The following is a 26,309-nucleotide window of genomic DNA, read 5'->3' as shown; positions in this document are numbered from 1 at the left end:
CAAGTTCCTTTGAATGGTGAGAAATATCCATCATCTCTCACTCACTCTTCCACATGGTAAGAGATATATTCCTCACTCCTAATTCCTACAGATAGTGAGACACACACACCTCACCTCTCACTTCTCCAGATAGTGAGACACACACACACACACACACACACCCCTTTCACTCCTCCAACTGGTGAGACATCCCTCACTCCTACAGGTGGTGAGAGACCCAACAAGCGAGACAAGACGAGCTGAGAGAGAGAGAGACAGAGACTTGGTCAAAGCTCAGAGAGACTGGTTCGGGCGGCGCTCGTCTTAGTGCTGAAGTTTAGGTAAGACAACAACTACAGCCTTAAGTTGTGGCTGACAGGGGGGCTGACACTGACACTGGGGTAGGCTGACAGGGGGGTGTTTGTCGGGAGGTGGCTGATACTGGGGTAGACTGACAATACGGGTAGCTGACATGGGGTCTGAGATAGAGGTGGCCCGACGCTAGAGGTGTGGCTTAGTCCAGCTGACCCCTGGCTGACATGTTAATACTGGTGGGGTTGATTGATCTGACACACACACACACACACACACACACACACACACACACACACCAGAAAATAACTCCTCATAAGACAGCATAAATCTTGAGCTAAGAGGAGCGGAGATGGATTAGCCACGACAGCCAAGCGACTATTTTGAAATGCAAAACATGTGAACCTTTTTGAATTACGAGCCGTGCCTCCCATATTTTACGCGGGAGAGTTATCACCCCTCCTGAAGCTGCCGTCAGGACCACTCAGCTGATTTGTGGAAAATGAGTTTGTTTTGGCCGCCACCAGGGGGAATAATTGGCCCACAGTGTAAACACGCGGCTTTGCTATGGGCTTGAAGCATGCAAGGCCTTTATGAACTTGGGTCCTGTCCTCTCTCTCTCGCTCTCTGCTGGGTTGGCATGTTTACGCTTGACTCGAAGCTATTGTCTTGAAAAATGACGTTAGTTCATTTTTCAACACGAGAGTGAATTGTTTATTTTCTACCTAATATTGTTGTCTACTGAGGAAACTAATGGCGTAGTGATAATTGTTTATAAAAGATACTTGTAGTTTGAAGTACCTTAGTTCCTGCTACACTACCATTCATAAGATAGGGTTGTGGCAATGAGGTTTTAGTAGATTATAGATGATTCATTTTTCATAGCACAGGTGATATTGTATTGCTTGTTCATTTATTATTCGCATTACAGGTGAATGAGAGTGATTTGGTACCTGTCCATTCATTATTCACAATACAGGTACATTATAGTGATATCTTACCTGTTCATTCATTATTCACAAGACGGGAATGAGATACATCTGTCTTGTAGTTAATAAGTTAGTTCATTACTAATAGGACAGGTGTGTGACCTCTAATTGACAGAGCTTTTGTTGATCAAGTGACACACACACACAAGGTGAGCAATTCGTCTTTTGTTTAATTAGGTTTTTGTTTAAGTTTTGGTTAGTGAGAGGCGGTCTTAGTCAAGTGAGTTATCTTTCTTTCTTCTTTCTTTTTCTTTCTTTCTTTCTTTCTTCTTTCTTAATCTTCTTCTTTCGCTCTTCTCTTCAACTTTCAAACCTATATATTATCCCATAAACAAACATAATTCCTCTTCTCTTCTCTTCTCTTCTCTTCTCTTCTCTATTTCCTAAACATTATTTATGTGTTTTTCTCTTCTCCAACCAACATAACACATCTATAAATCCACGTCCCATTATCTCTTAAACAAGTTGTCGTCTACGTTACGTTTTGTATAGTTAACGACCTAACCATAAAATTGCTGTAATGACGATTTTGTTGCGTTTTATGACGTAATTGACCAACAATCATCACTACTGAGGCATTGTAAAAGTTTCATTTGAATTCTCTTGTTTTGGCTTCCCCTTCGAGTTTTTTTTCTTATCAATTATGTTTAAGTTTCCGATAGACACAGTTTCTCCTCACCAAATTTACCTCCCGATAGACAGTTCCTCACCAAGTTTACCTCCCGATAGACAGTTCCTCACCAAGTTTACCTCCCGATAGACAGTTCCTCACCAGGTATATACAAGTCATTGCGAAGTTTATTTTCTGGCTGAGGACGAGAGATCAGTTCAGCTTTAAGTTTTACACCCGGATCTTTCTTCAATACTCACTTTTTTTGTAGCCAGTGAGAGGGTAGGTTAGGGTAGGGTAGGTTAGGTTAGGTTAGGGTAGGGTAGGTTAGGGTAGGGTAGGTTAGGGTAGGGTAGGTTAGGGTAGGGTAGGTTAGGTTAGGTTAGGGTAGGGTAGGTTAGGTTAGGGTAGGTTAGGTTAGGGTAGGTTAGGTTAGGTTAGGTTAGGATAGGTTTTACTATAAAGTGTTCTTATTTGACCAAGTTTTGAGGAAATACTTCACATCAGTCAGCCACAAGAGGGTGTCTGAAAAAATGTAAACACACAGATACATATTTTCGTGGAGGTCGCGTGAACACTTGTATAACATTGTCGTTACTTGTAGTAGACGCCATACATCAACAAGTGAGGATGATGTTGGTGTAGTACAAGTCTTCACGCAGTATATAGGGTGTCTCAGTAAAATGTCCCTCTCTCCCCTCCCTGCCTCCCTACAAATCACAGTGTCTCAGGGAGTAGGTAGGGAGGTAAAAAGTGAGCAGACAGGGAGGTAGGGAGGTAAAAAGTGAGCAGACAGGGAGGTAGGGAGGCAGGGAGGAGGCAGGCAGGGAGGAGGCAGGCAGGGAGGGAAGGACCTTTTACTGGTACACCCAATACACGAAAATCTGTCACGCAGTGTGTATACATTTTTCTGAGACATCCTCATATTATACACACCAGGACGTCTGAAATGCTGTTATACATTATGGTGGAAGCGTTATACATATATACATCATGGTATATGTATGCATTTTGTGTTGGTTTGTTGCTTTATGTATTTATACTATACGGGAGTGTTTGTTACGGTATCAGATCATTAGCTATTCTCTGAAAGGTTTCTAATCTATCGAGAACTGATCTATGTTAATCAAACGTAATCTGAATTGACTTAAACTATTCTAAAGTAACCTAACCTAACCTAACCTAGTCCCAGGGCCCCCAATCCGGCGCCCCAGGTCAAGCCCGCCCGCAGGTCTAGAGGCGCCCTGACACTATTGATCCGGGAGGGGGGTGGCTCCTAGGGGCGCCTTACACGCCCCTGGGCCGCCGCCTCTCGGTAATGACGTTACAAACACATTAAAGACGCTGCAACGACGCCCCTCCTCACCCTCTCCTCCTCACCCTCTCCTCCTCACCCTCTCCTCCTCGCCCTCTCTTCTTCACCCTAGCCTCTTCATTGTAACCTCCTCACCCTCTCCTCCTCGCCCTCTCTTCTTCACCCTGCCCTCTTCAGTCTAGCCTCCTCACCCTAGCCTCCTCACCCTAGCCTCCTCACCCTACCATCCTCACCCTACCATCGTCCCAGATCCTCCCTCTCTCCCTTCATTTTCTCCCCTTTCCAGCCCTTCCTTCCTTACTACAACCATCCATCCCTTCCCTCCTTCCTTCCCTCCTTCCTTCCCTCCTTCCTTCCCTCCTTCTACCAAGCCACAGAAGGCGTAGCTCAACCCTACACCAGGAGACAGTCAGGTTTCGGTGACATGAAAACTGTGTCGCATGTTGCCGTGAGTTTTTGCTGTCACGAACAAGGAGGTGAATCAATATATAACCTTGAGGGGACTTTGTTGCTTGACCTCTTGGATGGGGACTGATTTTTTTAGGTAGGGGACTGATGGGGACTATGTTTCTCTTCTCTAGTTTGCTGGGGTGGTGGGGACTGAATTTATTGGGAAGGGGTCTAATGGAGGACTGTTTCTCTTCTTTGAGTTGTTGGAGATTGATGGGGACTGAATTTGTTGGGTAGGGGACTGATGGGGGCTATGTTTTTCATCTCTAGTTTGTTGGGGACTCAGGTTTAACCTGTGTGTGTGTGTGTGTGTGTGTGTGTGTGTGTGTGTGTGTGTGTGTGTGTGTGTGTGTTCATGTGTATATATGTATGTATAAAATATATATATATATATATATATATATATATATATATATATATATATATATATATATATATATATATATATATATACGTATGTATGTATGTATATATTAACGTGTGTATTCATATGTATACCCAAACGAATCTCACCTTACCTGTACACATAACAAGTTCATCATAAACCATAACCTAACCTAACCCTAACCTAACCAAGCACCCTTCATAACCTTACCTGACACCATGAGTACCTAGTAATTAAACACCTTTATTAACCCACAAATTACCTTGCCTCCAGCACACCTCAAATAACTTCCATCTCCTCAACCTAGAGTCAAAAAAAACCACGTAGGCAATTGACTATTCTGCAACATCAATGAGGTATTTATTTGTTTTTGCTCCTTACACTGAAATATAATATAATTGTGAGCGTTTTATAGGCTTTAGTGGAGTGATTAAGTGGCTAGTTGTGTGAGCTAATCTTGATGTTGTGGTGGTGTGATTTTGTTGTGAGTAATAACACTGTGGTTTGGTTGTTGCTGTAGTTATTATTATTATTATTATTATTATTTGTTTTATTCAGCATTATTATTGAGGGGAGATTATAGGGTACGTAGAGAGAGCAGGAGGGTGAGTAGGAGAGGGAGGGTGAGAGGGTGGGTAAGAGGTGAGATGAAGAGTGAGAGAGGGAGGGCGAGAGGGTGGGCGAGAGGGTGGGCGAGAGGGTGGGTGAGAGGGTGGGTGAGAGGGAGGGCGAGAGGGATGTAGAAGGAATGAGAGAAGGATGAGATTGAGTGTGAGAGGGAGGATCAGAGAGTAAGATGGAGAGTGAGAGGGATGGAGAGGGAGTGAGAGGGAGGCTGAGATCCGAGTCTTCTACCTGAACCCAAGGCGTAAAATTACCCTGGATTTCATTTCTGTGTTTCATCCCGAGAGAAACATGAGGAGGAGGAGGAAGAGGAGGAGGATGTATATGCGGAGAAGATGAAGAGGAGGAGACGGAAGAAGAGAAGGAAAGATGAGAAAATGGATATTAATACAAGGATGTAAATTTAATGGTTTCACTCTAGTGTAGTGTTACTGCTACTGCTTCTGCTAAACACACACACACACACACACACACACACACACACACACACACACACACACACACACACACACACACACACTGCTACTACTATTTTGCTTTCACTCGGAATCGAGTATGACTATCATCCAGCTATGATACAATGATGTGTGTTATTAGGGATGTCACCAAGGTTGGTGAGTTTTGAGGTGACTAAAGAGGCCGATACGGGACCCGCAGCGTCGTTCACATTCGTTGCACATGTGGAGGGCTACATCTAGTGCGGGAGGGGCAGTGGTAGCGTCTTTCCGGCGTTGGCGCTTGTCTCCCTCGGTTTGCAGTCGGGTTAACTCAAATTTATTGACACCTTCTCGTGTGGTGCTCCCCCAAGCGTTACGGTGTGGAGTAATCGTCTCCCAGGTGAGGGGGTCGATTTGGCACCTTTTCAGGTTTGTCTTAAGACTATCCTTATTCCTTTTCAATTGCCCGCCAGCGTTACGTTTACTATTCGTTAGGTGACTGTATAGTAGCTACTTTGGCTTTGGCCAGTCCAGCGTAGTTGTTCATGGATAATGGTAGCCTCGATGCTCCTACAGTTGGTGTCAGCAAGAATACTGGCATTTGTTTTCTTGTCTTCCCAGCAAACTCGGAGGAGGGAACGTAGACTATGTTGGTGAAAGTTTTCAAGTGCCTTGAGGTGCCTCCTGTATGTGACCCATGTCTCACCGCCATATAGCAGGGTGGGGAGGACCACTGCTCGATATACGTGCAGCTTTGTAGATAATTTCAGCTCCCTACAGCTGAAGACACGGGTACGGAGTCTGCCAAAGGCTTGAGACGCACATCTGATCCGGTGCTGAATCTCTTCATCGATGTCTGCGGTGGTGGACAGGTGGGAGCCGAGGTACCGAAAGTGGGTAACATTAGAGAGGGTAGTACCGTTAAGTTGGATGGATGGTGGAGGTGTGTCAGACCCAGGGGCAGGTTGAAAGAGAATCTGAGTCTTACGCACATTCACCTCAAGGCCGAAGTGTGCATACGCATCTGCGTAGGTGTTCAGGATCTCCTGTAGGTCGTGCTCAGTGTGAGCAACAAGGGTGAGGTCGTCTGCATACTGAAGTTCAGTAATGGAAGCTGCCGACACCTTTGTTCTTGCCTGGAGTCGTCTTGTGTTGAAAAGACCCTTCACCCGGTACTCGATGTCCACCCCGCCGGCTAAATTGGCACTGGCACGAGTAAGGAAGGCAGCCGGGAAAATTGAAAAGAGAGTTGGTGGCAGTACTCACCCTTGTTTAAGGTCAGCAGTACGACGAAAACGATTAATAGCAACACTCGCCTTATGTATGCAGGCTGTCTCGTGTGACCACGGCGTTGGTTAGGGCGGTTGCCTCGGCCGCCGCGATAATTGTAGCGTCATCTGCCGGGGTGGTCCTCCGAGGGGCTCCTGCTCTACAACACGCTCATATTCAGGATGATTTTGACACTCTAGGTTACCTTAACTGTTTTTGATTTCAGATATAAATATGGTTAGAAATTAAATGCCAGCTTCCATAACTCTACTACAGAATCTACACAATAGTTTCAAAAGAAGGTTACAGCAGTGATTATTATTTCCAGATAGATCACCAATTTCAATAATATCAAAATGTAGCCTTACCCTTACATAACTACCCACAATTAGTGATGCTGAATGTGGCTGTTAATAAACTTAGGTTAGGATTCCTCTATCAATCTATATAAATATTAATATGAAGTTCCGTGGTCGAGCTTTTCCGAATCTTTACCTAAACTTTGAACATGATGCAGGTCGCTCATTCTCTATCCTTCAGTCACCAATGCTGCTATGGTCCACTCCTTTGTTGAGACAGTTATTACTTACCTAAGTCGTTAAGGTTACCGCTCTCCTCTTATCCACCTCATCACAGTTGTGGGGGACAGGCCAACGTCATGTGCCATACCCTGTACGGAGAGACCATTATCACGGAGAGTGATAATGTGATCTCTGAGCATCAACTTCTCGTCTCTCTGATTCATGTTGGCTTGGTGGAGCTTCTGGTCACTCTCACCAGCGGCAAATAACAACACCACCTCGGTGAAACACACACACACACACACACTGTATATATAGCTAGAGTATTATACAATAAACTTCAAGGAATGAATACATTGAAGACTCTTGATATATGAGCTCTGTTCACCTACCTCTTATGGCGTTCATTCCAAACCAATTTCACTATTGTATTCTCTCGTCAGCAGGATATTCATATCAATATCCTTCCCGTCTCCTTTTGATGAGTATTCGTTCGACTCACACTGCTCCGTTGCCAGTTCCACTGTGTGTGTTGGTGGGAGGGTCGGCGTAGGGACCTGTCGTCCAGGAAGGGTACATACAACAAGCTCTGCAACCTTCACCGACAGTGTTCCACGAACTTCTGAACGGAACTGTACATAAACTTTTAGGTGATATGACCTAAATTAGATCGTGGAAGAGAAAAGAAGCTATAATGTTTGGTGGAGAGAGAGAGAGAGAGAGAGAGAGAGAGAGAGAGAGAGAGAATGTTTATCTCTCTATTACATACTATTATTCGTCTCTGAGTCTCTGGGCTTTGAGGAAAAACATTCGATACAGCGACCATTTTCTTAGCCAGGAGACATCTCTCTCTCTCTCTCTCTCTCTCTCATACACACACACACACACACACGCGCGCGCGCTACTTTCCGCCCCTCCCCTCTCCTTTATCGCCATCCTTTCTTCCTCCATCCCTTCTCCTTTGCCGCTCTCAATCTCGCCCCTCCTACCTCCTCATCTCCCCTCCTCTCCCTCCGGCCCACCCGTCCCTCCTACTCCTCTCCCCTCCTCTCCCGTCCTTTACGTCCTCTCCTTCCTTCTCTCCCTCCTTCTCATCTCCCCTCCTGTCCCCTATTCCACCCCTCCTCCTCCTCCTCCTCCTCGACCGCCATCGCCGCTTGAGAGATCGGTTAAAATTGTGTTTGGTAAAGGGAGGCGGAACAGGGCCCGAAGAGCCTCGCCCATCGTTGCCAAGGTTCCTCCCTCACTCCCTCACCATCAACCAACGAATGTAAACAAAGAATACATCCCTTCCCTTCCCCCGAGAGAGAAAATATTAGCTAAATCAGGATCATAAGATTTATTCTACATGGTGATGGAATTCTGTGTTTTGGCGGATGTTTTTCGTTTGTTTTAGGAGATGGTAGGTAGTCTGGGTGCCATCTCTCTTGGTACTGGCACCACTGAGGCACTCCCACTGCTGCCGGCACGAGGGGACACATTTTCCTTGGGTAAATTTTTCCCCTCGGATTCGTGTCGGCAAAGGAAATCCTGGTTGATTTTTTTTTTTAAATCTCGGCGAATGGTTCCACCGTCTTGTTTATTTTGGGGCTTTATGGTGTTAATTTATGTGTGGTAGTGCAACTCTCTCTCTCCTCCCCTTCCCATGTTAATGTTAACGTGAGTACTGTCCTGGGAGGGGAAGTGAGGGATGAGGGGAGAGAGAAAGAGGGAAGGTTTTGAAGCGGAGTTTTTTTTAAAGTTTTCAGTCGAGGGGTTGAGAATTCTCCCTAGCCCTGCCTCTAGTCCCTCACACCATACATTCACCACACACCACCATCATCACACAATCACCACCACCACCACCACAATCACCACCACCACCACCCCACACAACACCCACCACCACCACCCCACACAACAACCACCACCACCCACAACAACCACCACCAACCACCACCACCACACAACCCCACACAACAACCACCACCACCCCACCCCACCACCACCCCACAACCACCACCACCACCCCACACAACCCACAACCACCACCACCACCACACACCCCACCACAACAACAACCACCACCACCACACAACAACCACCACCCCACACAAACAACCACCACCACCCCACACACAACAACCACCACCCCACACAACCACCACCACCACCCCACACAACCACCACCACCACCCCACACAACCACCACCACCACCACACAACAACCACCACCACCCCACACAACAACCACCACCCCACACAACAACCACCACCACCCACACAACAACCACCACCCCACACCACCACCACCACCCCACACAACAACCACCACCACCCCACACAACCACAACCACCACCACCACCCCACACAACAACAACCACCACCACCACCAACAACCACCACCACCACCCCACACAACAACCACCACCCCACACAACACCACCACCACACCCACCACCACCCCACACAACCACCAACACACCCACACACCACCACAACACACCACCACCACCACCCCACACAACAACCACCACCACCCCACCAACCACCACCACCCTCCTCAATTTTTTTTTTTCCATAAATATTAACAGTGTTTTGACGTTAGTTAACTATAGTGAAAAACATAGTAAATATACAGACATATATGAGGGCTAATACTGTGTAGCAGACTCGCGTGTGTGTGTGTGTGTGTGTGTGTGTGTGTGTGTGTGTGTGTGTGTGTGTGTGTGTGTGTGTGTGTGTGTGTAATCATATATACATATTTATGGTGTATGTGTACGTGCATGTATACTTATGTATATGAATATCATGGCTATAATACTTCTATACTTCTTAATTAATCTTTTATCCTCCTCTGACTCCTCTATTTACCTCTGTTCGTTCTTCCTTAACTACTCCTCCTCCTTCTCTACTTCTCCTCCTCCCCTCTCCTCTCTCTTCTCTCCCTCTCTCCCCTCTACCCCTTCTACCCCCCTTCTCCCCTTCCCCCTCTTCTCTCCTCCCCTTCTAGCCCCCTTCTCTCCCCCACCATTACCCCCCCCAACGCTTGACAGCATATTTTACCAACGTCACCCAACAAAGGATGGATTATACTCCTGACTGACAGACCGACTTGAGTTGTGACCGAGTAAACAAGACGGGGAATGACGCGGATCATCTTGACAATAGGAGGATATGTCCTTTCCTCCTACCTTCCTGCCCCTCCCTCCTACCTTTCTGCATACCCCCTCCTTCCCTCCTTCCCACTCTCCTTCCTTCCTACCTCCCTACTTTCCCCCCCTTTTCCTCTTCCTTCCTTCCCTCCCTCTTTTCCTCCTCTCCTTCTCTCCTACCTTCCCTCTTTCTCCATCTTTCCTCCTCCCCTTCCCTCTTCCGCCTGTTGAGTCAATACACTTAAGCAAATGATGGTCCAACTATGAAATGATTTATTGTTGTTATAAAACGTTCATTTATAATACACCAGTTGTTTGTTGTTGTTGTTGTTGTTGTTGTTGTTGTTGCTGTTGTTGTTTGCTGTTGTTGTTGTTGTTGTTGTTGTTGTTGTTGTTGTTGTTGTTGTTGTTGTTGTTGTTGTTGTTGTTGTTTTTACGTGCTGTTTCCTTTTTTTTTGGGGGTGGTGTGATTTTGTTGTGGTTGTTTTGTTTTTGTTTTGAGGTGTTCAGGTGGTTTAATAGCCACACGGTTCATGAGTTTCTACAGTACATTGAACAATTATCAAGCATTAAGATAAGGCTTTACCACACACACACACACACACACACAACATCATAACACAACACAACACAACACAACACAACACACACACACACACACACACACACACACACACACACACACACACACACACACACAACCCAACCAAACACATCATAACCAAACACAACACAACACACCAGTACTCCCTCGTCGATGCATGATTTAGCCCACGTTGCATGACACTTACGAACTTAATGAAGATGTGTTGCAAAAAGCGGCAATGTTTTACGAGCGTGAGGGAATGGCAACGTTGCACAATTACCACACGAATATACCGTCTACCACCTAAAGGTAGATCTTAATACCGTTTTTATATTTACATTATGCATATTATATACCGTTGTGAGTATTGCTTCGGTACCTGGGGGAAATAATTTACATGTTATCAGTTACTTAGATATTGGTGGTGGTCTGTGGTATCTGGAGAGAGAGAGAGAGAGAGAGAGAGAGAGAGAGAGAGAGAGAGAGAGAGAGAGGAAAAAGTTATGACTACTTTTAAGTTTAGGACCAGAATGTCGTTGTGTGTGGTAGAGTAAGGGGGGAAGGGGGAGGGGGAAGGAAGGGGAGGGAGGGGGAGGGAGGGGAGAGGGGTGGAGAGAGGAGGGGGAAGGGACTACCTGGAACAACTGGTGGTATAAGACAGTTGGTAGACCCGTACCCAACATGCCCAGGTCATTAGCCAATTGCCCTGTTATTATACCATTTAATTCCGTTATATAGTAACCTAACCTAACCTAACCAAACAATAACAGAGAACAATCGCTTACATCAAAAAAATCACACCATCAATCACCCAAACTCACACAAATTAACCTGAAGAAAACTAATGCAATTACCTAACAGGGCTTATTAGCTAACTAAGCAAATTACACTTTTAACAAATCGAGTAAATGAATGAGTTAAATGCCTAATAAATCACCCTAAATCACTCGCTTGCTACACAATCACCGCTAAAAGTCTTTCTCTGTGATTTTTATAAAGGTTTTTTAAGTTATTTTTTTGTGGAAGGATAATAGACTTAATTAAGAGTTATTGTTTTTAATGGGATGATGATGATGATGATGATGATGATGATGGTGATGATGATGATGATGATGATGATGATGATGATGGTGATGATGATGATGATGATGATGATGACGATGACAGGCAAGGTGTGTGTATGTGTGGTTTAATTCGTGATTATGTTCATATTTATACACACACACACACACACACACACACACACACGTACCACGTAAGCCACGCACGACCACCTCCCCTCACGCCCACCCAACCACACACACAAGATTTTCTTGGTTACCTCTGCCGCGAATACAAGAGCGTGTAAAGCCAAGCCTGAACGCCCACACGCCTTCCACACACCCGCCCACGCCTTCCTCCTATGCCCACACGCCTCCTTCACACTACCACACGCCTCTTTCACACTACCACACGCCTCCTTCACACTACCACACGCCTCCTTCACACTACCACACGCCTCCCTTCACTACCACACCTCCTTCACACTACCACGCGCCTCCTTCACTACCACGCCTCCATTTACTACCACACTCCTTCACTTTTCTACACTCCTCCTTCACTACCACACGCCTCCTTCACACTACCACACTCCTCCTTCACACTACCACACTCCTCCTTTACACTACCACACGCCTCCTTCACTACCACACGCCTCCTTCCACACTACCACACACGCCTCCTTCACACTACCACCTCCTCCTTCACACTACCACACACCTCAGCTTCACACACTACCACTCCTTCACACTACCACCTCCTCCTTCCACCCACGCCTCCTTCACCTGCACCACCTCCTCCTTCCACACTACCACCTCCTCCTTTGCACTACCACCTGCCTCCTTCACACTACCACACGCCTCCTTCACACTACCACGCCTCCTTCACACTACCACCTCCTCCTTCACACCTACCACCCGCCTCCTTCACACTACCACACGCCTCCCTTCACACTACCACACGCCTCCTTCACACTACCACGCCTCCTTCACACTACCACACGCCTCCTTCCCCACACTACCACACGCCTCCTTCCCACTACCACCTCCTCCTTCCGCTACCACACGCCTCCTTCCTACCGCTCCTCCTTCACACTACCACACGCGTCCTTCACACTACCACGTCCTTCCTCACACGCCTCCTTCACACTACCACACGCCTCCTTCACACTACCACACGCCTCCTTCACACTACCACACTCCTCCTTCACACTTTCCCTCCTCCTTCACACTACCACACGCCTCCTTCACACTACCACACTCCTCCTTCACACTACCACACTCCTCCTTCACACTACCACACTCCTCCTTTACACTACCACACGCCTCCTTCACACTACTACACGCTTTCATCACTACCACACGTCTTCCTCACACCACCGCACGCCTCCTTAACACCGCCACACGCCCGTTGACAGCCTGCTGGCCCGTGAATCCTCGGTGAATCACACGCAATGATTCACGCGTTATAAGCTGGTGATGTCAATGATTCGCAAGATTTGAGCTAAAAATAAAGATTTAAGTCAGAGTTCCGTAAGACTCTGTATACCTGCATTGTCTATATACCTGTTGAACTATAAGGCTTACAGGTGTGCGGTTAACGTCAGTGTATTAATGTGGAGGAGGAGGAAGAAGGAAAGGGAGGAGGAGGAGGAACAGAAGAAGAAGGAAGAAGAAGGAAGGAGGAAGAGGAGGAAGGAACAGGAGGAAGAAGGAACAGGTGGTGGTGGTACAGTATAAAAGAGGCAGGTGAACATTTGCTGAATGAGACACCTGCAATACGTAACTTCGCAGGTGTCATTTTCCACATCTGTTAGATGAGGCCATGTATGCTTCCACCACACACACACACACACTGACAAACACCCTCCATGACACACTGACACACTAAGCCGCACATAAGCCACCACACAACACGATCTCCGGGGCTTTGATCCGAGATAAGCTGCCCAAGCCAAATGAGACCGGTTCGACCCCTCGCCCCGACCGTCGCCTCGTCAATGAAGTACAAGCGAATTTTTTTCTCCTCTACGATAATTTATTCTACGATATAATCAGATCTGGTGGTCGTAGTTTTGTTATATGTTCACTACTGATTAGTATCTATAAATTATTTCATTATTTTGAGGATATTTTGAGTGTTTTGAGGTGGTTTGTTAAAACTCGTTAATAAGAGAGGTGAGGATAGGGTTTAATCCATCTAGAATCGAACTATTCAATTGGTTTTAAGGATTATTAAAAAAAAATTGCAGTTATCTAGTTCTTCAGATCACCGTCGTGTGGTATTCAATCCTCCTACTTATATAGCTACCTTGTTATTTAAACCCCTTTTGGCCACACAATAAAGGTTAATTAAGCCTCTGAAGCTTAGGATCCAACCCCCTACAGGTTGTACTTATTGTTCCAACACCTGAGAAAAATCCTCGTCATCGCTTCACTAAACACAAGACGTTCAGCTCCGATAATAACAGATCCTAAACTAAATAAATAAATAAATAAATAAATAAATAAATAAAACGATAAACAGAGAGAGAGAGAAATAAAATACTAAGGTGAGATATAAATCAGTAACAAATTCAGTTAATGTTTCTGAAGAGCTTAACTGAATACAAATTCTCAGGTTAAGCTTTACATATAAATACAACTTCGTGAGAATACAAAATAAATACAATAGTCACATCTACCTAAATGAATTTAAACATTGGCTTCACCTCAAGTCCGTTCAGGAAAAGTCAAATTCAACTAAACGGAACTCAACTCACTATTTAAATGATTATCTCAGATTTTAAATGTTGGCAGGAAAAAATGCTGCCATGTTAAATGTTGGCAGGAAAAAATGCTATCATGTTAAATGTTGGCAGAAAAAAATGCTATCATGTTAAATGTTGGCAGGAAAAAATGCTATCATGTTAAATGTTGTCAGGAAAGAAAGGCTATCATGTTAAACACACCTTTACACCGGACGAGAGAGAGAGAGAGCCAGTACCCGCAGATCCGCTCTTACAGTAGATTACCAACACAGGTACAGCAATAAATGCGTAACACCGGGACAGATATTCATTAAAATTAAATCATATTAGAAATATAGTTTATCATGAAAGTGAATTTTATATTTTTACTGAAAGATATTGTACTGATCAGCGCTATCAGACACCTGCTACCTGGATATATTAAAATTAATTAGTTCTTTTTAGTGTGAGAAGTATTGAGAATACATTATCATTATTTTTTTTTTAGTTAGATTAACTTATCTCCTGAAACGTGACTGATTTATACTCGAATATATATCCACTTAATATCACTATAATATTCTTCAGTAAATTATCAAAATACTATACTTTTATTTCGAAGCTTTATATCAATGACGAAAATTTAGCTTTTATTTTGTACCTACTTTTTTTTTCTTAAATTTGAAACCAAAAAAAAAAAGTTGGAACAGCTTCTCACCGTCGGGAAAATGACTCTACCATTGTCATGTTTAATTCCAATCTTACCTTCATAACTTAATATATATATTTCTGATAATACGTGTCGTAAATAAGAGTAATTGTAGTGGCTGTTGATGAGGACACGACCCCTTCCATTGGGTCGTCGATACCACGCGAGTTATGGGTTATACCAAGAAGCAGAAAGTAGTGCATATTGACTTAACTTCTCACTAAATGGCCATCGTTTTTCTCCAAATTTACTCTGGGTAAGACGAGAGCACACAGCATTAGCCGAGTGTCAACACCACTGCTGTTTTACCGCCCTGTCTCGTGTTGACTTCTCTTCTTCGGCTTTTACTCTGACAGAAAAAAAGATTACCTATGATATTCTTCACCTTTATGTGTGTGTGTGTGTGTGTGTGTGTAGTTGTAATATATGTCATGTATTGATAATGTGTGTGTGTGTGTGTGGTTAGTCAATGTGTGTTTGATGTGTGTGTGTGGTGTGTGTGTGTGTGTGTGTGTGTGTGTGTGTGTGTGTGTGTGGTGTGTGTGTGTGTGTGGAGTGTGTGTGGTGTGTGTGTGTGTAGACCAGTGTGTGTGTGTGTGTGTGTGTGTGTGTGTGTGTGTGTGTGTCGTAGACGAGAGAGGAATGAAAGCATATAAGGAAACACACCTGGTGTGTGTGTGTGTGTCGTAGACGAGAGAGGAATGAAAGCATATAAGGAAACACACCTGGTCACTTCATAGCCTCAATATTTCTCTCCTTGGGTAAAGTTACTCTGACGGAACCAATTTCTAGTTGATTGAGAGAGACTTAACTGTTTGGTTAAGGCTTCCAGTTATACATATTGACACAGCTGTAACCTACACCTGTTGATTAATGATACCTGGAAATGAGTTTGCTTACCTGTGCTAATGTCCTAAGTAGTCAAGATACAGGTGTAAGGTCAGGAGTGGATCGTCAACTAAACAGTCACGACCACATAATTATGAATCGTTGTTTGATGACCAATTCTTGATAATCCTCGATTTTTTTTTGGTCTATCTGTTAACAAGTTTAGTTTACACGTGTCTCTCTTGTTGTTGTTGTTGTAGTAATGGTAGTAGCGTTAAAGTAGTCGTAGTAATAGTAGTAGAATATTACTGCCCTCTCTTAATCCCCTACACACACGTCGACACGCTGGTGAGTATCGACACAGGGCGATCAGAATCTCTTAAACCCTTCAAACAGTGAGATCAGATACCAAACCCAGGCAGGTAGGTATCCGTGTGTCTTGTCTTCCTTACCTTATTGTTTTTATGGTTGTGTGTGTGTGTGTGTGTGTGTGTGTGTGTGTGTGTGTGTGATGAATGTAGTAGATAGAATAATATACGTAACGAAAGGACGAAAGCCAAAAAGGGATGATGAATCAGTACTATAAAGGAGAAGGAAGAGTGTGGGTGAGTGTGGGTGTGTGTGTGGGAGCCTGTGGGAGAGTGTTAGATAGTGTGGGAGAGTGTGGGAGAGCAGATGGATTATGAAGATGAATGGTTTGAGTGGGGCGAGGGAGAGAATCACATCCTGAGTGGGTCTAAAGTTTACCCTCTCACAGGTCGCGTGACTCCAGTGGCCAGGGGAGGTGAGGAGGGAAGATGGTGAAGCTGGTAGATGTTTTGTTGCTGTGTTAACGTGTTGTTGATGTTTTGATGTGTTGGCGTGATGTTGTGGTGTTTTGGTTTTTTTTTGCTGAGTGTTGCTGTGTTATTTTCCTATCTCCTGTTCTTTCCTCCTCCTTCCCTTTCCCTCTTACTTCCCATACTTCCCTCCTACCTCCTCCCTCCTACCTACCTCAAGCTTACCTTAACAGCCTCTAACCACCACCACGCCCTCAAAACTCTACCACAAATCGACCATCAGTGTCCTGTACCGATGATCCCAGCTAGTTTGGAAGGATTAGCGGCTCCCTAGGAAGAGATCTTATTCCCTTCTATCTGGATCATCTCTGCTGTCTGTGGCTCGTCATTATCTCCTCTAAGGTTAAAGGATTTAGAGGATAAATCCATTAGGTGTTAAGCGTTGACCTGTGTGTGTATACCTGTCGAGGGAGGTTGACTGACTCCCTGTGTTGTGGTTGCCCTTCGAGGTGGTCTGAGAAGTTCTTCCTATATTGTTACTGTTAATAATGTGTTACTACTGCTGCTACGATTACTACTACTACTACTACTACTGCTCTTATAACTACTACTACTGCTACTATTCTTATAACTACTACTACTTACTACTACCTTTTTCATTATTTATGACCCCAAGCCTCCCCTTATAGACGTACTACTACTATTACTACTACTACTACTAATCCTCCTCCTCCTCCTCCTCCTCCTCCTCCTCCTCCTCCTCCTCCTCCTCCTCCTCCTCCTCCTCCTCCTCCTCCCTGGAACAATACCTACTCTGACCTCTCATTGTACCAAGGGTCTTCTCCGGTATTGTCAGTTTCAGAATAAATAATGCCTCAGGCTCCCTCGTATAGAGAGGCGCGTGTTGTCGCTTTGTGTCTCCTCATCTGTAAGACGAGTTTGTGTCTACCTACAATGGAAATAGTTCTTTGTGTGTGTGTGTTTGTTTATCTGTGTGTTTGTTGTGTTTGTAAGTGTGTGTGTTTGTTGTGTTTGTGTGTGTGTATCCCATCGACACTACAAAAACACCACGTTAGATTACTGTATTTTTTTTAGGACACCCTGTAAGGTAAGTTAGGTTAGATTAGGTTAGGTTAGATTAGGTTAGGTTCGGTTAGATTAGGTTAGAAGAAGAAGAACAACAACTAGCTCACCTGTGGTTGGGACTAATATAAGCTGGGAGGAGGAGGGAGTGACAGGTAGGTAGGTAGGTAGGAGTCGATGTATATATATATATTACCTCATTAACCGTAAACATTCTTCTATTATACACATTTTTAACATAGAAAAAAAACATTCATTAAACTACCTAATATAATATCAGTTTATATAATTACATCATCTTCTCCCAGGAAAAATAATTATCCCAAATACGGAATAAACTTAACTTAAACGCATATATAATAAAATATTAAAATTATTATTAAAAAAAATGTTAGTTATGCATTATATTAGAATCTTAAGACATAGAGAGAGGGGGGTAGAAAAACTAAGGGTGGTGTAATTAAAATGGTGGAGCGTATTGTAGTGGCTCTGGGTGGGTGGGTGGGCGGGTGAGAGCACAAGCACAAGTATCGCTGTTTTTGTATGTCGTCGGCACCTTTGTAGCGATCCATCAGCTGACAACACAAAAACTTCACCTCGTCTTGTGGTTTCGTCTCCTCTCCGGGTAAAGCGGGTGGGGGCTTTCTCTTCTTCCATACCGGTTTCTCTCTACTTTTATTACCTCTTCTCATGCTTCTACCTTTATTTAACTCTTATTTATCCGCTCCTTCTTCTCTCTTTATTCTCTTTATTCTATAGAGTTGAAGAACGGACGGAGAGAAGGAGAAGCGAAAGCGAGAGAGAATTTTTTTTTATCAGAGACTAACGTTCTTGGATGAATCCGTCTCCAACTTCTGCGAACGTCAACACTTGCCGTTTCTGATCACTAGAACGGATTCATATCACGTTACTCTTAGAACCTAACCTCCTTTTCCTCCAGTTCTTTGTTGATAATAAAGTGTTTTTGATAATATTGAGTCAAAAGATCACATTTACGTCTGTTTAGGGAAGAATCCATGTATATAATTTACTTACAGAGATAAATTTATCACGACATATGGCAACTCGACGCAGGTAAACAGATAATTTAGGTGTCGGGGCGATAATTACAGGTGAGTTCAGGTCACGTTCGGTCACAGGTCTTAATGATGGGTCCGGACTTGATATGGAAGGGACCTGAACGCCCACACAACTCTACTGTTTGGAGGAGGAAGAAGGGGAGGAGGAGGAGGCGGAGTAGGAGGGATATGGAAGAGGCAGGTCTTGGAGGTAACAGAACTGACCGCTAAAAGTTCTTCCATCAGAATCATTATGAAGGAAATTTATGAAAGATTTTTTTTTTGCATGAAAGAATCGAGATAAAAAGAGTATTGAAGACATTAGGAGGAGAAACATTACTTGGAGATCTTTGGAGGAAAACGTTTTCTCGGAGACATCTGAAGGAAGAAACGTTTAATTAAAGACACCTGACAGAAAAACGTCATTTGAGACATTATATTTTTTCATTCCCTCACGTTATCTCGCCAACGCCTCGACCTATTCCAGCGTAAATTTATAATACGCAATCCTGGGCGTCGCTTGATATAACCCACTGCTTCGGGGAGACTTGAAAAGATCAAGCGTTCATTTTTCCAGTTCGCGATTGAGTGGCGGGAGAAGGAATATTTTTTACACATTACTCTCAATAGTCTGTAACTCCAATGCGTTTTGTTATGATTTTGAAATTTTTGAAATGTGTTTTGTATCTGTGGTGGTAATGGGTTTTAAGTTAGTAGTATTAATTCTGAAGTTTGGATTTAGGTGTGTGTGTGTGTGCGCGTGTGTGTGTGTGTGTAAACAGAACCTAAAACACACACATACTTAAATAATAACACAACATATCCCAAGTATATTCCTTAAAACCAAGAAGAAGAATCAAACAAGAAACACACACACACACACACACACACACACACACACACACACACACACACACCTCCCCTCGACCCCTAAACAAGGTAGATTCCTTATAATTATTACGATAATAATGATAATTAAGATGGTTGGGGTAGGTACAAGGTTATGAAAATTATAAAGGTGTGGCATAATAATGATGTTAATTACAGTATAGCATGCAGGTGTGATGATATTAACCTCTTTTACCCCGCCCCGCCCCGCTGCCCCGCCCCGCTGCCCCGTCTATGATAAATGAATTGGCCATTATAATAGTGGTTGGTGTGAAGGGAGACTCACTGATAACCTTATTGGTGGTTGGTTCGAGTACGAGGGGAGGAATCTATCGGTGGGAGGGTGTGTGGGAGGGTGTGGGCTTGTTGTCTAGTGGATGTATGTGGGGGTGTAGGGGATGTGTGGGGGTGGGGGTGGATGTGTGGGGGTGGGGGTGGATGTGTGGGGGTGGGGGTGGATGCGCTTCTCTCTCTTCTCTCTCTCAGATCATTAAATCATGAGATAAGAATTCACAGCGGAGATGAAGTGAGGTTTTTTTGTGGTTGGGTGAGCTGGTCAACATAACAAGCTTAATTATAGTGTGTGGGGGACTTGGTCGACGTGAAGGAGGTGCGTCCGGCCTACCTGCACTCCTCCTCCTCCTCCTACGACCACTACTGCTCCTATGACTACTTCTACGACTAGTCCTCTTCCTCCTACGACTACTGCTACTACTCCTTTTCCTACTACTACTACTACTCTTCTTCCTCCTCCTCTTCATCATCATCATCATCATTACTTTCCCCATTCACCCATGACCACCCACTACCTCCTATGTCTCCACAGTCATATCTCATAAGACTTGAGAGACAAAGGTTGAGAGATAGTTATAGAGGCAAATATAGAGAAGAGAGAGAGAGAGAGAGAGAGAGAGAGAGTACAGCTCACTCTCAACACCTCAAGTGGTCGGACAACTGGACAATCAATCCAAAGAAAGTCCGGTAATTGACCTGGCTTGACCTCTTTCCATCACCAGGTGACCTCCCTTTCTCGCCTCTGCACACCGCCGCCGACACGCCCCCTGACCTCTTGTGACCTGACGTGGGAGGTCAAGGAAGGAACAGCGGAGGTAGAAGGAGGAGGGGGGGAGGGAGGGAGGGGAAGAAGGGCTGAAGAGGAAGACCAAAGGAGGAATTTTAATCATATTTGTGATAATTTTTGTTTTGTTCTATAATTTCCTTTTTATTATTTTCTGTTTTGACGCCGTGAGTAATGGAAATGCCAGACAAATTGGTTAGGTTAGGTTAGGTTATAACAGCTTACAATACGATACAATCTGAAGAATCTCTACCCTAGCTTATTTTACCTGAAGAGTAAACACCCTGACGATGACCCAACCTAACCTAACCAACAATTTATCATAATATATATCATAAATAGGAGAGTTTTTTGTATTAGTGGAGTCAGTGAACCACATTTGAACCTGAAAACATCTCGCCAGGCAGGCCGGTGAAACAGAGGCAACATTACTCGTGGTTGTAATGGTGGGACCTGGCTGTAGCACACGTGGAGGTGATTTAAGGCTTCGTTGAAGATTGATCAGGTGTCGTAACTAGTAACACCGCCATTTTGTTTACTAGTTAGTCTTTACTATTAGCCAATGGGATAAAAAATGCTCTTCTTTATTGTATTTATTCTCTATTTTACGCCTTTTGGGGATTTAATGAAAGGAGATTGGAGAATTAACCTTTTAAAAGTATAAGGGATAGACCCAGTCTCCTATTATCTCTGGAACAACAAAGCATCGGCGAAAAACAAAATCGCATCAATACCCAGAGAGGAAGACGATCATATACCAGCTAATGATCCCAAGGCAGCCGACCCTAACACCTCCTCACTACCACTTTGCCATCTATTGTCCCGCGCCACCAACACTCACTCACCTCACACAGAAGAAGAGTAAAGTGATCCTCAAAAGCGAGTATTGTGAACAGGGACAAAAGCCGGTTTTCTCCCAATGAGCGCCACCTATAATAGTGGTGATAAGGTCTTGACAAACTGGGAACATTTTCATCTGGCGTCGAAGCGTGTTGTAATGTCTGTGAGTGGGTTCCTGTTGGATCCTTCTGTTTGGTGGTGGTGTTATTATACATCTGTGGGGCTGATGGGACTTCATCTCTTGTCCAGGTTAAAAGGCGGTGAAGGACTGTGGTTCTGTGGGACGTCTTTCTACCACCCCACTTCTCTTCTGTTCGTTCTTCTTCCTTTTACACTTCCCCTTCCCCTCATTTTCTCTTCCCCCTCTTTTTCCCTCTCGTCCCTCTCCGTACCCCCCCCTACCATCACCATCACTAACTACCACCCCTAACAACCATCACCATTACTCTTAACCACCACCATCACCCCCATTCACCATCACCCACGCGCTACCGTCAACCACACACTACCAATTACTACCACAACTACCGCAACGTCTTTTAATTAAGGTGTGGGGGCTCTAAATGGAGGTAGAGAAGAGGAGGAGGAAGGGAACGTAGAAAAAGATGGAGGGGAGGAGATGGTGGTAGAGTAGAGGAGAAGGAGGAGGAGGAGGAAGAAGAGAGGTAAGGAAGACGGAGGAAGGAGGTGTCTAAGGTCCCGAGGTTCCAGTCTATGTGTTTACGATGATAGCGACGTGTTCAACTTGCTCTCTCTCTCTCTCTCTCCCCGTCTCGCCATTACCAGGCATTGGTTATATTAGCGTTCAGTGTTTGCCGCTGGGATGAGTTACACGCGTCTGGGTGCATCCTAGCGTGTGATTTACGTTCTTTTGATGCGTTCTAGCTTGAAATTTACTTTACTTGGCTGCGTTTGTCTTAGTCTGAGTGTTTACTTTGATTTGGTTGCATTATACTTTGAGAATTTGTGTTCGTTGATTGCATGTGTCCTAGCCTGATAATTTACGTCATTTGAGTGCGTCCTTAGTTGAAATTTATGGTGCATGTCTAAGCTTAGGAATTATCACCACTTAGCTTAATCCTATCTTGAAAATATCTGCCACTTGGATGCATCTTAGATTGAAAATTTACAACACATCCCGAAGAATTTGTCGTGTTTATCTGCGTTCTAGCACGAGATTTACATAAGTTAATACAATCAATTTGTCATCTTTAACTGTACAAAGGTTACACACACACACACACACACACACAGGACAAGAGACAATCACATAAGCCTTTCCGTATGTACCTATTTACTCTAGAGGCCTAATTGCAATCATCCATTTTATATTTCCCCTCGACTGTGGGACCAGATGAAAGAAACTCATATAGGTAAGAAACTTGGCTGGTCGTGGGTGGGTGGACGACTTCTACTGGGGTAAGACTAGGTTGGTGTAGTCGTTCGAGAGAGTTCCAGAACGACTTAAAGTAAATTTGCAAGAGTCGTAATTATAATGGGTCGTATGTAGACAAACGACCAGGAGAAGGCTGACGACCTGTACTAGGGAAGATTGATTTGTTGTGGTCGTATATAGATGAACGACCGATAATGCTGGGGAGGCTAATCTAGTGGAGTCTTCAAAAAGGGAAAAAAACCACACGAACGACCTATGTTAAAGGGTAAAGTCGTACCTGGAATCAACAATGGCAGATGAATATTTCGTGAGTAACCTTTTGTGGGAGACTGAAGGTGAGACAGACTCGACTCAGGTGTTACAGGTAAAGGTATATTACAATTATCTTACCACACAGAATTAGTTACCAAAATAGTGACGAGAAAAAAGACGAAATTCTACCAACACCTATTTTCGAATTAACTTTTTCAGGACGATAATTTAACCCACTCGTCCTCAAAGGGTTTAAGTTAAGTTAATTATGATTCCTTAAGTGACTATACCTGTTAATCTACTCGACCACAGATAAGTCATAACGGCCGAGGATAAGCTATCACTCGACCTCCTCAGTTAAGTTATACCAGATCGAGATACACCTACCACTCGAAATGAACAAAGTCACTTGATTGAACACTACCTGCCACTCGACCATAGTTAAATTACCTCTAGCTAGACAATACTTACTCCTCAAGCCAGTCAAATCATATCACCAATAAGTACCTACTCCTCGAACAAGTTAAATATCGCACTATAACATCACACTTAATCTAATAAATTTAAAGAATTTGTTGGTGCACCGATATCGATCACTCGGCCACTACGAACGTAAATACCTCACCGATATCGATCACTTGGCCACTACGAACGTAAATACCCCACCGATATCGATCACTCGGCCACTACGAACGTAAATACCCCACCGATATCACTCACTCGGCCACTACGAACGTAAATACCCCACCGATATCGATCACTCGGCCACTACGAACGTAAATACCTCACCGATATCGATCACTTGGCCACTACGAATGAGGTTAGCTCGAGATTATTGGTCACCACGAAGAAAGATCCCCAAATACTATTCAGGACCAAGAAAAAGACAAATGGCCACTCTCTATTGGTCCCACGGCCACAGTGAATGGGGCCAGGCAGTATCGACGACTCCTGGAGGCTCAGCGGCTAGTATCATACCACGAGTAAGACTCCCTGAGACACCCCTTACCCTCATCGCCTCCTGGAAGTGAGGTAATGAAGAGGGACATAAGAGAGAAACCATAAAGATACGAAGGAGAGATAGAGAAAACGCTTAAGAATAATACGAGTACAATAAGAACAGAATTAAAAATAAAATATGATTGGAATGGTACTAAGAAATGGTATATAATAAAGGTGTGTCAGAGAACGATTCCAAAACGAAATTGGGAAGATACGAATAAGAAATAATAATAGTGTAGAAAATGAAAAAAAAAGAATTACAAAAAAATGGAAGAATGAAAATTAAATTGATATTAATTTACGAAGGATGTGCATGGGAAGATCTCAAACGAATACAGAAATAATAGATAATTGAATAACAAATACGAAAGATGTGTATACCCCCCCGAACCGTTACCATGGCAGCACAAATATTAAAATAGTGACACTCCTACTATAAATTAACATAGTCACCCCTTAAGACTGTCTCATATCACCGTTTTCTTTCATGAACCGTTACCATAGCGACAATTATTCATGTGGAATTTATTACGTGTTTACAAAATTTACCAAGATTAGTGCACATCCACATATCTAATCTTGAGTTATTTAGCTGGACAGACAAGCAGAGATGATAGCTATATAAAACCCTTCAAGACTAAATAAACATTAAACTATAAAATATAAGACAATAGAACGATATTAAACGATAGCTATATTAATTGTACTATCGGAGAAAATCTTAAAACAACGCGACAAAAAATATTCACAAATATTATATAGAAAATGATGGAAATAATATCAGAATGACCTTTTCTACTCAGAGGGAAAAACTAATCACTATTTAGAGTCCAAATCGAATCAGCTGAGAGGAGGGATTGCGACTCTTTTCTCTGGGGGGTAAAATTGTACTCATTTCTTATGCAGGATGTAATCAATACCTGAGGTCTTTACCTTAATCTGCTAATTACAGGTAAATGTCGTTGTCTGTTTAGTGCGACTTAACAGGGGAATGAATAAGGAATCACATGCAGAAACACCTAAACACACACAAACAAACACAAGAAATACACACATACACACACACATACACATAAACACACCTACATGTACATACACACAAACACACATCCTGAACACCATCCACTACAAACACTCATCCGGGTTCAGACTTTTACAAATAAAATTCGAAGGTTAATAATAATAATAATAATAATAATAACAATAATAATAATAACAATAACAATAACAATAATAATAATAATAATAATAATAATTACAATAATAATAACAACAATAATAATAATAATAATAATAATAATAATAATAATAATAACAATAATAATGATAATAATTACGATACTAATAAAAAAATAAAAGAAGAAAATAAGGAATGACAAAAATAGAAGCAAAATTTAAGTAATATAATAATAGTAATTATTACAATAAAAACACAAAAAGAATAGTAAGCAAAAAAACAAAAAAATCTTTCTGTTCCATGATTTCAAAATACTCATAAGAAATATGTCAAAATTGGGCGACCAAAATCGAGACCAAGTGAACACCCGAATTAGACGTCAAATATAGATGGAAAAACTCGTTTCACCGTCTGTAAGTAAACTATTCGCCTGAAACTTGCACCAGAAATTTAATAATAGTACCACAAACTTCAATCGGCCATAACTCTTGAAATTGATAAGAGATTATAGTGGTTCTTATATTGGTGTGAGGTTTTGTCGTCATATATCCGCTGACCAAGTTTGGATAAAATATTGTACTATTCTTTGGAGTTATCGTAGTGACAATATCCCGGACTTGAATGGACGGAAGCACGCTCGAACTCAAGCTATGCATTCCAGCATACGCCATCCAGGGAAAGCAGTTCATAAATCGTCACTCTGTCTAGGGAAAAGTTGTCGCACGTGATAAAAAAGACGATAATTTTATGGAATTTGCGATAGTTTCTTCTCTAATGGAATGGAAATCGTCAGTAATGGAATGGGAAATTACCGTGCCTGAGGGGAACAGTCGGTATCAAT

Source organism: Homarus americanus, unplaced genomic scaffold, assembly GCF_018991925.1.
Source record: "Homarus americanus isolate GMGI-L3 unplaced genomic scaffold, GMGI_Hamer_2.0 scaffold45979, whole genome shotgun sequence".
NCBI lineage: Eukaryota > Metazoa > Arthropoda > Malacostraca > Decapoda > Nephropidae > Homarus > Homarus americanus.
This window is presented reverse-complemented; position numbering follows the sequence as displayed.